Source organism: Alosa pseudoharengus, unplaced genomic scaffold (genome assembly GCF_046254945.1).
Source record: "Alosa pseudoharengus isolate Yale_2024_CS ecotype anadromous, Long Island Sound unplaced genomic scaffold, YU_APseudo_1.1 YU_APseudo_1.1_scf_25, whole genome shotgun sequence".
Classification (NCBI taxonomy): domain Eukaryota; kingdom Metazoa; phylum Chordata; class Actinopteri; order Clupeiformes; family Clupeidae; genus Alosa; species Alosa pseudoharengus.
The window spans coordinates 2,178,572-2,194,067 of NW_027468696.1; the positions used below are offsets into that span (position 1 = coordinate 2,178,572).

Below are 15,496 nucleotides of genomic sequence, written 5' to 3' on the forward strand. Positions count from 1 at the left end.
CAGTTATCATTCATCCAACAGTGTCAAGAGGAGTACAAGGGTGAGGCTTCATGTTGGACAGAGCACATGAGTGCTGTCCTTTTCTTCTTAGTGCATATTATAGCTGCTTCTTCATTCCTACTACTTAGTGCTTAGTATACTTCAGTATTATATACTTGTTTAATATACTTCAGTAGTCCAGCATTGACTTCTGGACGGTTGCAGGTGCCAAAACAGGACGATGGTCATCTCTCCACTCTTCAGCCCCAAGCCTCCAGAGAGTCTTCAGATGGCCAGGAGGACGACGTCCAGTACACCACTGTCCAGTTCAAACGCAGGGAATCTCCAGAAACTGAGGGGAATGCTGTCCAGTGTGCCAGTGCCCAGTTCAAAATGGCTGGGGTGGCACAGGGGTGAGACATAAACTGAGACTTGGTTAAAAAAAATAGAATCTGATTTTTTGGGGTAGGGTAATATACTGCATATTAGCTAATAGGGGATCTGTCTACAGTGTTTATGACCCAAAGGGGCTTTAGCCTGAGATAAATGTTTTTGACTTTTGCATTACTGTGGTGGGGGCTCCGAGGATGTCTAGCAAAAATACAAGTTCTCAGTTCCTCCCCTCCAACCATAAATAGCTATCAATCTCTTACAAAATAAACCTTGAAAAACGTGGAAAAAATATATATATCCGAGAACTGCTGTCGAAATTGCATTACAATGTTGAGCGATGAGGCCAAGGTCTAACGGGAGGGGGCCCAAGTCGGGGGCGTGGTGGTGGGCCGCCCTCCGCTCCTGGGCCCTGGTGCACCACACCTTCGGTAATTATGCCTCACATACAATAAAATCTTCTCACATACAATATAATCTCCAGATCTCAGGACTATGAAACAATATATAACAAAATATGAAAGGAAGTGACTTTTTTGTGATTTCAATATGCCTAAGTTGTGCTGAGTTCTCTTGACACTGTACCAATGTCTTCTCACAGTTCACCTGATTTACCAGAGGGGGAGCTCTCTGTGATCTACAGCAGTGTTGCAAGAAACGGAAGCCCAACTAAACCATCTAGTTTTCCGGGGGAATAGAAGACTGTTCAAAGTTATTCAAGCCATTACTGAGATCATGTATGCCTATATTATATTATCCTTTTGGGATCAATCTATCTATCTATCTATCTATCTATCTATCTATCTATCTATATTATGCTATATTACTATACTATATAAGCTCAGCATACAAATATACAAATTCTAGATGTGCTTACACCGCAAAGCATTTCATAATCATAACAGGGGTTAATTTTTACAAATATTTGTTTATGCAAAATATTTCTATACATGTAAAATAATTTCCTCAATTGTTTTCCACTATTTTGGAACTTACATTAAAACAATTGTTTGCTGATTGAGTTGTGTCTGATGTCTCTTGTTTTTGTAACGGTTCTAGGTCAGATGATCAATTTGCTATGTTGGGGTGTGACATGGTTTATAAGAAACCAATAGTGGTGGCCAGTTGGTAGTTGAAGCTGACCATCTAAATCCTGACTCCTTGATCAAAGTTTGCTCTCATCTAGTGGTGAAAGCTAGAAACTGCATGTTGTCATAGAGGTTATATATAGGAAAATGTTATTACATGGTATATCCAGTAGAGGGTTCCCTCTGTGTGTTCCTCTAATCCACAAACCTGGACACATAGTGCACATAATGTCTGTGGTGAGCTGTTGAGCTGTGAGCTCTATCTATCTATCTACAGACTTACAAACAGTCTGTCAAACTGGACTACCTATTGAGTTATGCTACCACACAAGGGCAGTGGAAAAAATAAAACAATCCACTGTTAGAAGTACATTTACTGTAATTTTGTGCTACCTCAATGTACAATATTTTATATTTCACGTCTGTCAATCAAAATCGCTAAGCTAAGACCAAAAACAAAACATATTACAAACAAACGGACATTCAGGTTTGTTTATTTCCCCTCTCCGCTTTGAAATTTGTGTTCTGTAGTCAAACATCTAAAAGTGTGTTAATGGTAGAAGCATTTTAGCTTCCAGAATAGCTCCATATTCATCAAAAATGCTATTGATTTATGTCAACATATAAAATCCAAATTTGACTTGCATAGACCAGAGGCATGTGTCCTTAGTGGAGGTCAGTGATCTCTGACTTCATTTGTTTGAAGTTTTATTTTCCAAATTTATTTTATTCATTTATCTTTCCAGTGTACTGTAGAAGTATGACATATACACATACGTGTGCCTCCTCTGAGGCCTTTGCTTGTGTGGTAAAGTCACATGATCTGTGCCAATCAAGAAAGCTAGTGTTAAAAAAGAAGAATACCAAGCAGAAGGAGGAGGAGGTAAGAGAACATCAGCAGTGAGGTGCAGTTGTCACGGCCGTGCAACCACAAGTCGTGTGTCTTCTTCCTGTCTTCAGCGTTGATAACGTTGATTTCTACACGGTAAGAGGCGTCGTTGCTATATCATTTTTTGACTATGTTTTGCCAAGGGTGTCACTTTTAACCAATGCATGTATAGACTGAATGCCTGATAGTATTATGTCTATTCATATATTTATTGATTGAACAAATCATTTTTGTCTCTTCAGTTCCAACCTAGTGTAAAATCCTCTGATGAACATGGCGTCTCATCTCTCTCTGCCTCTGCTTCTGTTTCTGTCTGTGGCTCAAGGTAATTGCTTGCTTTGTGACAAAAATGACGTGTGTTTGATTGGGGTTATTAATGATGCTTCTGTTTGGCGTAAGACATGACTGATCATGACTTAGTGTACAATGGAGATCATTTGAAATACATAATGTACATGTACAGTATGCATATTACACAACATCAGGCCTATCTTAATCTCTCTGCTATGAACATGAGAAGTGTCAAATGGGAGGCGTAGAGGATCTGAGGATGGGGCAGCCATGGCCTAATGGTTAGGGCTTCGGGCTTGTAACCGAATGGTTGCCGGTTCGATCCCCGACCCAGTAGGAAAAATGTGGGCGGGGGAAGTGGTTGAGCACTGCTCTCCCATGCCCACATCCATGCCTGAAGTGCCCTTGAGCAAGGCACCTAACCTCTCACTGCTCCCTGAGCAACGCTGTAGCAGGCAGCTCACTGCTCTGGGTTAGTGTGTGTTTCACCTCACTTTGTGTGCTGTGTGTGTGTTTCATTAATTCACAGATTGGGATAAATACAGAGACCAAATTTCCCTCACGGGATCAAAAGAGTATACCTATACACTACTTATCTAAAGAAGTAGTATGTAGCAGGTATTTAAACATGGGCACAGTGAGATACTTTGGGAATGGGGGACACACAAGCTTACTCTTGTACCTCTTCGGCTACCTCCAAAAACAGCTGTAAAAGGTTGTTGTACGCATGAGCGTGCTATGAGTTTAAATAAGACATGCAACCTCAGAGGAAACCACCCTTTACAGCCTGGCAAATTATATCAAGCTACACACAAACACAAACATACGCACACACACACACACACACACACACACTCACACACACACACACACACACGCACACATGCAGATACAATGCTACATACAAACACACACACACACACACACGCACATACAGATACAATGATCAAACATTTATTTGCACTGCGTTTAGCTGTACTGTACAGTTTTTTATACATGTTTTACATACTGTTTCTTCATGTTTTACATACTGTTTTATATATCAAAAGGCCATGCCAACCCATCAGTTCAGAGTTTGATTTTGAGAAAGAAATCATTATTATTGTATGGTGTCTTCTTTACATTTCAGGAGGTTCTGGTCAGGAATGGGAGGTCACTTTGCCTCTTAACCATATCTGTGCTGTGAGTGGATCATCAGTGGTCTTGCCCTGCTCTTTCACCCATCCTCCTAATCTCACAGTCACTAAAGTCCTCTGGATCATTAACCCTTGTGTTATCCTCAAATCTTACCGACACTCTTTATCTTTGGGGTCAATTTGACCCCAGCTAAATAAACCCTCAGAAAATGATTATAATTAATATTGTTACCCAGTTTTTTTGTGACAGGTACTTAACAAGAGTGTAATAACCACCATCAAAAGCCCTACAAAACAATCCCACCCCCCCACACCATAGTTGCCAAGTCCACTTATAATACGCGACTTTGGGCTTGTTTTTACATAAAGTCGCTTGGAAAAATGTGGAGTCGCGGGTTGCGGTTTTTTGGGCTTGCTTTTGAAAACGTGGTTGCTTAAAAATAAAAATAATACGCGACTCGGTTTTTTTACATTTCAATTGACTGGAACATTAATTCCAGCCATAGTTTGTTTGTGAGGTTTTCGAAGCTGTTTGCTTGGTCCTCTCCCCAGTGATGTAGTACTCGAGTCCGGTCTCGGACTCGAGTCCGGTCTCGAGACCGATTTCTGCTTTCTCGGACTCGACTCGGACTTGTTCCTTCAAAGACTCGGTCTTGACTCGGTCTCGGACCACAGTGGGAGGAGAAGGACTCGTAATTTCAGACCGAGTCCTCGAGACCAACGCATTTTTTTATGTTCATATAAAAAAAAAATCAAAATGAAATTTCACGGCGGCCACGTCTTTGCCCCTTGTTGGCCTTGGTGCCCCCTTCTTTCAATATTCTGCTTTGCGTCCGTTTAATAGCGATTTTTATTTAGCCTATAGCCTGTCAAAATAATCTTAGCATCACAGCGCAAACTAATTCAGTTTTACACAGTGGAGAAAATGACAGCGTATGGCAAGACAGAAAGTGCGTCCAAATTGACCCATTCTTCTCAGTTGAAATACTCGCAATCGCTAAGCCTACTCATCACACAGGCACATGTATCACATCACATGAAAGAACTTTTTCTCAGCTTTTACACAATGTTAGCCGCTAATTGATGTGGTGAACGGTTCGCGAGAAAAGTAAATAATATAATTACATTTAATCATAACGTCTACATACCGTGCTTCACCCATCTCCCTACCCATTCATCTCGGTGGAATACTTCACAAACCCTTTGTTCAACACATGACAAACATCAGAATAAACAGCAGACCTTACCGAACACAAAGGTGTAAAGCAATCCCCTGTACAGTAAGCCGTTCCAGAGTATTCCGGTTAAATTAATCTGCAGCAAGGTCTACATTCATGTCTCCAACTTTGGTCTTTAGGTTTCAAAATGTGTTTAAATCGTTCTTCATGATTTCATAACAGGCCAAATACAAAATAAATGTTACAAATATTGCCTAGATATAGGTAAATATTAAAATCAGAGGATATACAGCTGAGTAAGAGTTTGTGAAAGGAGTCTTAATGATCAAAAAATGCTAAGCATGCATCTAGGTTGCATCAGTTTCTTAAAGCTGAGCTGTGCTTAAATTGTTCAATACATGATTCATGATACAGGCCAAATATAAAATAAATATAAATATTAAATATAGCCTAGACATCTGAATATTAGATGATCAGATGATTTACAGTTCTATGTAATATGTCATGTTTCATGTTTTTGTAATGTTTCATACAGTGATTCAGGTCTACTGCTGTGAATAGGCTAAATACAACTTTGATTATTTTTATAGCCTACTACTGTATAGTTAACTTTGGCCTTGGTGCCCTGACATGTGGCCTTTGTGCCCCCCACCAAATATGCCCAACTGAAGGCCAAGTGGCCTTGCCCCTAAAATGGTGAAATTCCAAGCCTGGGCCTAACTGTTGATTATTAATTGGGGTGATATTAAATCATATGAAAACTGACATGTTTTTATGGTCTTGGTCTCGACTCGGACTTGCTTCCTCAAAGACTCGGTCTTGACTCGGACTCGACTGTATTTGAAGACCAACGGACTCGGTCTCGACTCGGACTCGACCCTTCAAAGACTTGGTCTTGTCTCGGACTCGGCATAGGCGGTCTCGTCCCCATCACTACCTCTCCCTGACTTCCAGATTGCACATAGGCCTACAACGCGCGAACTGATGGGTCGGGAGAGGACGACACATGTTTCGTCTGAGCCTGTGTGAGCGAATCCAGTGAGACAATGCAGCCTGCTGCGCTGACTATATCCCTCATTCACCTAAGATTTTGCCTATATGGCCTATGCTATCAGGGTAGACGTGTGTGATAATCAGAGGCGATTTTCGAGACGTTTCATCATTGTGTTGTGCTTCACTGCCAATGATGTCCTTAACTCTGCAATAACTTTGCTTAAACGACTCCAATTTAGTTTGTATGACATTTCTATCATACTCATCATGAGCGCAGAGTTAATAGAAAATCTGTTTCTGGATGTTTTATTTTTTATTGGTAAAACGCTTCATAGGTTAAATTAACAGCTATTTTGCGCATAGGCCTATCCTAATCAATCGCCCATATACCATAGCCTAACATTTTCATTTGAACAACCTGTTGGACTGTCTAACCTATTTATTTCCATGCATGGTCGTTTGCCTACATCGTGACATTAAGCGACAGTAAGGCGAATTCAAAGAATTATGGACTGACGTGCTGTCAAAGGGGCTGCCCATGCAATTGGCTGTAAATTGCGCACAGCCGGTCAGAATGGCAGCGCGGGCTAATAAGAGTTCTTATAACACATATATGTAGGCACATCCTTGTTCTGCTCTGCGTGGACTGGAGTTGTTCTCCATCCCGGCAAAAGACGTCATAGTATTCCGACTTCCTGACATTCTGAAATGCCGGTCGGGCCAAACCTTTGCGCGCATCAACCATGCCAAACGAGCGCCAGCGCTGATGGAACTTTTCTAGCATGATATTTGAGGGTGCCATTTGCAGACTCTTACTTTGCTCAAATTAAGTCACAATAATCAATTTAAGGGTAGGTCTAAGTCAGAACAAGGGTCAGGACAATGCGAGAAAACAGGCGAGACCTGAGAAAATGCGACTCCGTGTTTCACCAGCCTTTCTTGCGCAAAGCTGAATGAAAATTTGCCTAGGCCTGTATACTTCCCGTGTAACAGTTTGCACATCTAAAACTATTATTCTTTTTCCAGACTATCGCTACAGCTGTCCAAGGCTTTTGCGGCGTTTTGCATTGTTCCCTTGTTGGTTTGGAATTTGGTCACCTGTCTGATCAATGAGTTCAGGTCTATGGCTGTTTTCATCATCAGGTGTGAACGGAATTATTTTCACAAATGCAGGAGTAGAAAATACCTGTCTTCAATGTAGGTTATACCCTGAATACTCAGCAGATCCTGCAGTAAATCCTCAAATTATGGCCAAGATTATATTCTCTATAGCTGGGCCTCTGATAATAGCCAGGAGCATCGTTTATTCGAACAAATTAAGGCCAGGGTAATAATTGCCATGTGGGCTAGGCCTATTGGTCCACTTTTTTATTGTTGATTTTTTTTTTATTGTTACGGTTTAATTCATATTCGCAATAAACCACACAGGAAGGGATACACACCTCTCTCTCACACACACACGTGTGCGAATGTGTAGCCTATGTTGCTACATTTGCAATGAGTTTAATTTAGCCTAATTTTTGGGGGGCAAATGTTTTAATACAAAGTAAAATAAATGATAGTTTTGGCTTTGGAAAGTAATTGTTTCACTCATTATACAAATAGGCGCTGTTAAGGCTGTGACAGGGGCTTCTTTTGGGCTTCTTTTTGAGGTGAGAGTTGCTTATTTGTCTCGCGAGAGTTGGCAACACTGCCCCACACCCCTTTATGAACCTTGGAACCCTGGCTGGCAATATTGCCCATCCAGTGTCAGCAGCCCAAAGGCTTGCTGTTGCTTCCCCTTTTGACTTATACAGTCCTGCCAAAATGACTTATATGTAATATGTACTTGTGTATGTAATAATGATAATAACAATATGTTCTCATACTATTCAAATAATAATATCCATAATGTGTCAAATATTCAGGTATCCTATGTTTCATACAGCTGGGGTCAAACTGACCCCAAGGAACATCAATGTACAAAATATGTGTACAGGACATTGAAAACAAATTATTGTACAAATTTCATGCTAACTCTGTTGTACCCTTCAATTGAGGAAAAGTCATGAAACATGAAGCAAAAAAAAAAAAGTGAACCATATATTTTATGATGTTAAACGTTGCTTGGGGTCAAATTGACCCCAAGGATAACAGGAGGGTTAACACCACACATATAGGCCAAATCTCCGATATATCTGAGAACCCACAGTATGTGGGTCGAGTCCAGTACATGGGCGATTTGGAGAAAAACTGCACAATGACACTGGGTGATGTGAAAGTCAGAGATACGGGTCTTTATTACGCCAGGATTGAAACAAACCCAAACGAGGAGACATGGCAATCAGATAAGGTCCACCTCACTGTAAAAGGTAAATGTAACGCAGCATTATTATTAGTATAACCTCTGTCTCAGTAAATATTGAGCACAAAAAAAAACAACATCATCCTCGTAGATCCTGATATCACAGCTGACTAAAGCTCTTTAGTATCACCATGACCACTATCTCTTTAGTAATGCTCTTTAAGCTTTGCAGACCTGTTGGTCCAGGCTTCTGGGCCAGTCATTGAGGGGCAAGACATTAAGCTGACCTGCAAGACCCACTGCACTTTGGGACAAAACTCCAACATCATGTGGACAAAGGATGGGGAAAAAATGTTGTTTACGCAAAGATCAAAACACGAGCTGATGCTCAACAATATCACTACTGAAGATGAGGGCAACTATTCCTGTGCAATAGGAGGCCAAGAGGATCATCTATGTCCACAAGTGAAACTTAGTGTACTGTGTGAGTATACAATTATATAATGTATTAAAGCCATGGGTGTCCTGGCATAACTTGATCCTAGGTGCTGGACAGACACGAGCCCAATTGAGGCTCAATGTTGCTCCCAAACTATTTTGTTAACAATTTAAAAACAGGAGCAGCATCTTGTGTGCAGACTATACTTTCACAGTTGAGTAAAAATGAAATTGCCTGGACTGAGCAGTGGCTATTGAAATAGGACCAGGTAACCCTAACACTACCACTTACCATGTGGAATCAATTCCATGAATATGGAATAATGTTGAAGATCAATCAATCATTCAATACTTTGTGAATTCTGAAATTGAAAATATTTATTTTAGACCCTCCAAAATATACCACAATTTCTGTCCGTCCTTCCTCTGTGATTATTGAGGGCAGTGCAGTGACTCTGACCTGCACAGGCAAAGCCAACCCACCAGTGGAGAACTACACCTGGTATAAAAGTGGAATAGCGCCATCTCTGGTGGGCTCACAGAACTACACCTGGTATAAAAGTGGAATAGCGCCATCTCTGGTGGGCTCACACCAGATCTACGCCCTGTTGAATATCAGCTCTAAACATCAGGGGCATTACTACTGCGAGGCAGAGAACCAACTTGGACACAGTAATTATACAGCTGTTTATCTGGATGTTCAGTGTGAGTAGAAAATACAACAATATTGTATTATCATATTTATTTTGATTTAACTTTTAATTAAATAATCGTAAACTTCACTTCTCTTAGTTTTCACTACAAAATAAGTCATAAGAAGTGCTGTGTGTTTTATCATCAGAGTAGTAGAATGTATACCATGTATCACGTTTAACTTTAGGCTTACCTTCCTATTATTATTACATTACATTTAGCAGACACTTCTTGACCAAAGTGACTTACATATGTCAGCTATATTACAAGGGATCACATTGTCCCCGGAGCAACTTGGGGTTAAGTGCCTTGCTCAAGGGCACAACTTTCAGGCTACTGCACGCTAGCCCAGCTCCTTAACCACTACACTACCACCTACCATATTATAATAATGAATTAATCTCTGTCCCAGCTGTTATATTGTATAGGTTCTAGGACGTTATGTCAGAACAGGAATTGAGGTCACAATGGATGTACATGGATGTTTGTTTTATTTGCAAAAGATCATCCAAGGAATACTTCAGCATCGGTCAGTCCCTCTGGTGAAATAGTGGAGGGCAGTTCAGTGACTCTGACCTGCAGCAGTGATGCCAACCCACCAGTACAGAGTTACACTTGGTATAAAAAGGAGACGAGTGAATCAGTGATGTTGTCAACACAGCAGGTTTACAGCATCAGTGAAGCCCACTCTAAACACACTGGATATTACTACTCTCAGGCTGAAAAAAAAAGTGAAAAGTGTCTAATTCCTACAGTGTTTTTTTCCCCTGTTAAGACAAAGATGTGAATGCTCTATTTTCTAAATTATTGTTTTTTATATTATTCTAGATCGCCCCAGAAAGACATCAGTATCACCTTTCCCCGATCTTATTAAAGAAAAGGGAAGTCCAGTGACTCTGACCTGCCGCAGCGATGCCAACCCACCAGTGGAGAGATACTGTACACTTGGTACAGGAGGACTGGAGGTGAAACTCAAGTAGGCTCTGGGAAAACCCTCTCATTCACGTTGAGCTCCTACAGTGAGGGGCAATACCACTGCCAGGCAAATAACACAATCGTCTCCCAGAACTCTTCTGTCGTTCATGTCGCTTGTCTTCCAGGTATGTAATGATTTCAGTTTGTTGCAAATTCCCCATAACATATAGGCATGCTTCCAATTGTTATGCTCTCAATATTATTAATGTTTACATGTCACATTCTTCACTGCCTTTACATATGTTTTTGGGTATCTGGGGTGGCCCCATATCCTATCATGATATTACGACTGTACTGTTTGATTCGTAAAATATTTAATTTGAATGCCTTAGCCTACTCATGGTTTCATGCAGGTTTGTTTGTGACTCAAGAAGCACCGACACAAACACACAGGTTTGTCATCACCAGATGTGATAACCACACAAATAACAATGCTGATTAAAACAGATAATAGATCCAAGTACCATGCCAAATCTCATTTGTACTGTCTACCACTAGATGGCAGACATCCAATGTTTCAATCCTAGCTCAAAACCACCCCATGTTTCTTATGCACTCAATGCACGTCACATTTCCAGATTTGCTTATATCGGCAGATCAGCTTCCTGGTATGTTGTAGGCTACACATTAAAGTTACGACAGAAAATGGCAGCTTACTGATCTATCGACTTTAATAGAAGAAGAAGAATAGATAAAGAAAAATCATTGATAACCAGGAATGTAGTGGTGAAATAAGAGGTGGGTATACTATGATTTCTGTAATCTCGGTGAGGTGGACTGCGCCATGCGGTATCGGATTTTCTAAAGAGGCGGTCAGAACATGTTTGATGATGGTGGAGGTTACTGTACAATGTTTATAACAATACCAGTGTTAGTAAATGGTTCCAAGAGTGTTGATGAGTGTACATATTGAGAATATAGGATAATATGAGATAATACAGTGTGATTTTTGAATGATAAAAATGAATAAACTCTTTTGAGAGGTTGATAAACTCTAATAAGAGGTGGGCAAACTCTATTTCTGAAATTTCAGAGGTTGGTAAACTGTGTTTACTTGTGTTTAGCCTCCACTACATCACTGTTGATAACTGATCATGTCTATATAATGACCTCTAGTTTGAATCATATTAAATAGGCAGTACATTAAAAGGGACACCTGATTGCATTTTATCCACTAACTGTTAACATATGGAAGTACCAGTAGCTTTCCACTGAATTTGTACGTTGTCCATATGGATTTAGATTACCCATTAGGGACTGTGTTATAACCAGGCTACACCAAACAGGCTACTGAAGTGGAATGTTTACAGAGGGTATGTTGCAAGATTTAGCTTCAACTGTGATCAATGGACATGAGAGCACATGGACATTCAGCACAATTACACAAGTCTTCTATTTTAATTTTTCTGCTTCAATTGCACTTTCAATGCAGCCCCTGCCAATACAGGCGACTCACTGTCCACACCTCTCTCTCCTCCCCTTTTCCACAGGCGGCTGCTAGCAGGGATCCTGTCAGCGTCCACCCGGAGTCTTCAGACCTTGCTCAGCGTGTGGACGCAGGAGCTTCCAGTGATGTCCAGTGTGCTAGTGATCAGTTCAAGAGCCCCGTTGAACAGGACGTACCCCTGTACAGCAATGCGGCCCAGATGCTAAAACCCAACACGCAACAGCAGCAGCTTGAGTTGTATGAAGAGGTGATGGAGTATACAGTTGTGCATTTCAAACACATTACACCTTTTTAATGAGAAGACAACGACATACAGGCATAATGTTAATGACACATTCATGACAGTTTTTGTGAAAAAAGGTTGCACACTCCTTAGTATTCTATTTTGATGTCCTTTTCTGAGTTTATAAAAAAAAAAAAAAGTTCCTTCCTGAGGAAGACCACAAGGTCGAAACATTATCTGCCAAATGAGAAAGTAAGCAAAAATGAATACCAAGGAGTGTGCAAATTTTTTTCACAAAAACTGCACTTTTTGGTTCAGCACCTGGGATGTGCACATAGTCTCCTTGCAAGTGAACATTCATGACACTGTCATGTCAGTCTTATGTAGATACTCTCAAGTAAAGTCTAACCGATAGGTGTTCTCATTCCATTCCTTACGTTTTATTATGACCGCCACGCAGCGAAAGTCAGATTTTTTTTCCTTTTTTTTTTTTCGCATGTCCAAATTTCTGTCAAGGATTCCCGGGACACTGAAAGTCCGGGGTACACGAAACTTGGTGGGCATGTAACCCCACATAGATACCATGGAACCATCGTTTTTCGTTTTGATCTGTAGCCCCCTCCCCCCGCTGGACTGGACCCCCCGAAAGGAGGGTAGGGCAGACACAGTTTTCTGTGAATATCTCGAGCATTTTTTGTATGTTGGTCTTAAGGGGCCATGTCAACCCATCCCATTACCACTTATTTCATGTATAGCGCCACCTAGTTAAAAATTAAAAAACAAAAAATTAGGTGTTTTCATCACAATATCTCTGGCTGAAGTTTCGTGAACTTTCGTTTATGGCGGGCCTTACAATAAAATAATTTATGTGTACATTTAGTGACCGTACACCAGAGTTTTCTGTGAATATCTTGAGAACCATAGGGCCTAGGATGACCATTTTTTCCGTATGTTTGCATCCAGGGGTCATGTTAACCCATTTCATATGCACACATGTGCATAAACAGATACACACGCACACACATACATTCACAGTAATCATACGTATGACATACTCACACAGTAGACATATGTACGCATGCATGCACATGCACATGCACAAACACAGGCACATACACACACACACACACACACACACACACACACACACACACACACACACACACACACACATACACATAAACATAAACATAAACATAAACATAAACATAAACATGTACACGATTCAAGAATTTCTCAGAATTATGAACAGGCAAGATGGGGGTGGCGTTGTATAAAATGAATTTTACATGTGAAATCTATGAACTAATCATGTTTTGGTACTTGTTGTCTAGCAGATAACAGTGAGAATTGAGTGTGCATAATGCAATTTAGTGAGACAGTTAGAATCATATAGGCCTTTCAGCGTGATTTATTTTTGTGGAAAAAATGTGCTGGACTGGGCGGCGGTCATATTTTGTACCGCTCTGCGGTACATCTAGTTTTTGTGGAAACAATGTGCTGGACTGGGCGGCGGTCATATTTTGTACCGCTCTGCGGTACATCTAGTTATAACAATTCCTGTAACTAGACACCCTATTATTGCAGTTCATAGTAAGCTGTTTATAGACACGCTGTAGTGAGTTTCCCGTGAGAAAAGAAGTCATACTCTGAGCCTGTGGTCTGGGGGGTCATGGGGCCCGGCTTGTTACTTCTGCTTTGGCCTCGGCAAGGGTTACTATGCACTCAGTGACTTACAGGGAAGGTTTACTATGCACTCAGTGACTTACAGGGAAGGACAGACAGGCAGTACGCAATGGAGTATGTCTATAGATGGCCATCTATTCATGTTAATGTGTTCTTGTGTGTGTTTATATCAACAGACATACACGATGGAGTGCATCTAGTTGAAGGCATTCTGATGTGGGGATTATTTTTCTGTCATGGTTAGTTGTGCATCTATCAAATATTCAAAGTCACTTTTGGATGAAATTAAAGGTAAACGTATACATGAAATAAAATAAAATCTGCATTATAGTTGTCTGCCTTTTATTTTATTTTAAACTAATTTGCAAGTTAACAGGCACCAAAGGCCTGTTTTAATGAATGCATAATAAGTGGTGTTCTGGTTTGGACGGACACGGACACGGAGACACACACACACACACACACACACACACACACACACACACACACACACACACACACACACACACACACACACACACACACACACACACACACACACACACACACACACACACACACACACACACACACACACACACACACACACACACTTTATTTACACTTTATTTCAAATTCTCAGAAAAGGGTGTTGTCTGTACATTTCTTCATACCATCTCCTGGTGTCAATGGTGTCCATTAATGTTTGTGTGTGTGTTTCATATCAAAATAAAAACCTGCATTTTGCACAAACAAATAAATATACATCATAATGGTCTGCTTTCTTGTTTTGTGACTCAAACACCACCTCTTAATGAAATGATACTGATCCCTAAATGCATATTTCAACCTCTCAACATTGGGAGTTGTCCACATTGACAAGTGATAACCACATGCGTGTTCTCTGTGAAGTTCCTCATATTAGCACAGCCAGTAAAACTCTTTAGGTCAACTTAAGTATATGACGCAGAGAGATATTAGACGAGAGAAAAGGCCACACCTTTTATAACTCTGGACCAACTTTTCCCTTGCCTCACAGCAAGCAAGGGTTAACTTTACTTACTTACTTACTGCCTGTTTTGCCTCCTGGCAAGCAGGGCAGCTATCGACCACTCTGGTCGATTCTGGGCTGTTTTCTGGACACCTTCCAATGTGTTGCGTTTTGTGTCCACTCTGGTGTCTACGGGGCTCCCGTAACACAGTAGAGATCGCTACTCCTGTAGGTGTGGGTGCGCTCGTCTTCGGACTGTGAGGATTTCACAGGGTAAAAGAGGAGGTATGCGTTTTGGGACTACTCATGTCTAAAGGGATTCCCTTTAACACAGTTGAGTAGTCACAAAATGCATACCTCCTCTTTAAAACAGTCTCTCTCTCTCTCTCTCAACCAGTTGATGAAATGCACCTGTTAGTGAGCTGTGCACATCCTACCCTCCAAGGTTTGAATCTATGAAACAATTCCACAATATTAAGACAGCTACAAGATGTATAAGAACCTGCAAGATGCAAATATATAATGACATATACTGTATGTTATGCAATGTATGTCAGAAACACAAACAGATCTCAGCTTGCTAGAGTTCCATGAGGTCACTCAGTGTCAACCACACAAGTTATTGCTCCCTCACGAATGCACGTGTCAGACACCATCAAACACCAGACCACAGAGATGGCCGCTGATATAGCTGATAAGCTCTGAGCAGCTCCTGACAGAGCGTCGTCACATGACCAGATGTGCAAGATGGAGGAAAAGCGCCAAGCGCAGAGTTGGATGGAGCTGAGCTGTGCTGAGGTCTGATTGGAAAGCCCCTTTGAAGAAGTGCATTCATT

The 15,496-nt window shown here is 40.9% G+C and overlaps 1 long non-coding RNA gene across 1 annotated transcript; it reads left to right on the forward strand.

The window, feature by feature from the left end:
- Nucleotides 1-10,982: 10,982 nt before the first annotated feature.
- Nucleotides 10,983-13,941, forward strand: LOC143099172 (uncharacterized). The gene is made up of 3 exons (XR_012981420.1): nucleotides 10,983-11,072; nucleotides 11,825-12,028; nucleotides 13,867-13,941. It is a non-coding gene; the product is annotated as an uncharacterized LOC143099172 (long non-coding RNA).
- Nucleotides 13,942-15,496: the final 1,555 nt, after the last annotated feature.